The following is a 2,387-nucleotide window of genomic DNA, read 5'->3' as shown; positions in this document are numbered from 1 at the left end:
GCACTGGAGCAAGAAGCCGCCACATTGGTCAGGGTCTCCGGTGAAGAACTCAGATGGTTTAACGAATATTTGTTGAACAGGAGGAGTGGGACCAAGAGCCACGGGGCTGGCGGAACAACTGGAGCTGAGGAGGCAGAAGCTTGCAGCTGACGTTTAATGGAATAAATCATACCTCCGAGCTCCTGAAGGTTGGACTGGATCGTTGTCTGGTGAGTCAGCACCTGATGAAGAACCTTGTCCAACCCGTCGATCCGCTCCTCCGCGGACCCGGGGGGTGTCTGCTCGCTCTTGGTCTCATCCTGGGTCTTTTGTGTCAGGATTTGGTGGACAGGAACGAACCCAGTAGTGCAGACGGGACTCAACTCGGCAGATTATAAAAATAAATATTTTAATGACAAAATAAACAGCTGACGTGGCAGCAAAACTTACGTTGATACAGAAGACTCAGAGGTAAACTCAGGGAGGACTCAGGAGAGCTCAGGGGAGACGCAGGAGAACGCAGGAGAACACAGAGACCCAACGAATACGACCCGACGAGGAACAAAACGGAACAGGAGGCTTATATACAAGGACAAGACAAGACGTGATTACAACAGCTGTGACGAGACAAAGGTGGCACCAATTAAACTGACGAGGAAACACTAGGGAAACACAGACACAAACAGAAACAGCAAATGGTACCATCCTTACAGTACCCCCCCTCAAGGACGCCTCCAGGTGTCCCCAAAAAAAACCCCTCTCGAAGGACTTGGGCGGGTGGAGGGCGGCACTGCAAGGGTGGAGGGCCAGAGGAAACACAAGGAAGAACACAAGGACCTGAAAGAACTAAGGCAAGACACAAGCAGGAAAAACACAAAAGATCTGAACGGTCAAGAGACCGTCCCTGGAGTCATTGTTCAGGAGGGCCGTCCCTCACGGGACCCACGTTCAGGGGGGCGGCCGGGAGGCCATCCATCACAGGACCCACGTTCAGGGGAGCGGCCTGGAGGCCGTCCATCACGGGACCCACGTTCAGGGGAGCGGCCGGGAGGCCGTCTATCACGGGACCCACGTTCAGGGGAGCGGCCAGGAGGCCGTCCATCACGGGACCCACGTTCAGGGGGGCGGCCGGGAGGCCGTCCATCACGGGACCCACGTTCAGGGGGACGGCCGGGAGGCCGTCCATGACGGGACCCACCTTCAGGGGGGCGGCCGGGAGGCCGTCCAACACGTAGGACCTTGGAGACCGCGGCAGGCGGCGATGACGACTTGGAGGCCACGGCAGGCGGCGATGACGACTTGGAGGCCGCGGCAGGCGGCGATGACGGCGAGGAGGCCGCGTCTGGCGGCGAAGAGGACGAGGAGGCCGCGTCTGGCGGCGAAGAGGACGAGGAGGCCGCGTCTGGTGGCGAAGAGGACGAGGAGGCCGCGTCTGGCGGCGAAGAGGACGAGGAGGCCGCGTCTGGCGGCGAAGAGGACGAGGAGGCCACGTCTGGCGGCGAAGAGGCCGAGGAGGCCGAGGAGGCCGAGGAGGCCGCGTCTGGCGGCGAAGAGGCCGAGGAGGCTGCATCTGGCGGCGTAGACGACTTGGAGGCCGCATCTGGCGGCGTAGACGACTTGGAGGCCGCGTCTAGTGGCGAAGACGACTTGGAGGCCGCATCTGGCGGCGTAGACGACTTGGAGGCCGCATCTGGCAGCGTAGACGACTTGGAGGCCGCATCTGGCGGCGTAGACGACTTGGAGGCCGCATCTGGCGGCGTAGACGACTTGGAGGCCGCATCTGGCGGCATAGACGACTTGGAGGCCGCATCTGGCGGCGTAGACGACTTGGAGGCCGCATCTGGCGGCGTAGACGACTTGGAGGCCGCATCTGGCGGCGTAGACGACTCGGAGTTCTGGAGAACTGCAGTGTACCACATAGAGTCCTGGGGAGCTGCAACCTGCGGCGTGGGAGCCTGAGAGTTGGCAGCAGGCGACGAGGGGACCCCGGGAGTTGCTGCTGCTGTCGGAGAGGCCTGTGGCTCTGTAGCAGACGATGGAGAGGCCTGTGGCTCTGCAGCAGACGATGGAGAGGCCTGTGGCTCTGCAGCAGACGATGGAGAGGCCTGTGGCTTTGCAGCAGACGACATGGAGGACCAAGGAGGAGAATCCTCAGTGGTTGTGGAGAACGCCGACCCCTCTGGAGATGTGGAGAGCGCCGACCCCTCTGGAGATGTGGAGAGCGCCGACCCCTCTGGAGATGTGGAGAGCGCCGACCCCTCTGGAGACGTGGAGAGCGCCGACCCCTCTGGAGATGTGGGACCCTCGGTGGACGTAGCAACGCCGGCGAACCTGGGATCCTCGGTGGACATAGTGACGTCGGCGGACCTGGGACCCTCGGTGGACGTAGCGACGTCGGCGGACCTGGG

The sequence above is a fragment of the Nematolebias whitei genome, chromosome 2 (genome assembly GCF_014905685.2).
Source record: "Nematolebias whitei isolate Nwh7 chromosome 2, NemWhi1, whole genome shotgun sequence".
In the NCBI taxonomy this organism is placed as follows: domain Eukaryota; kingdom Metazoa; phylum Chordata; class Actinopteri; order Cyprinodontiformes; family Rivulidae; genus Nematolebias; species Nematolebias whitei.
This window is presented reverse-complemented; position numbering follows the sequence as displayed.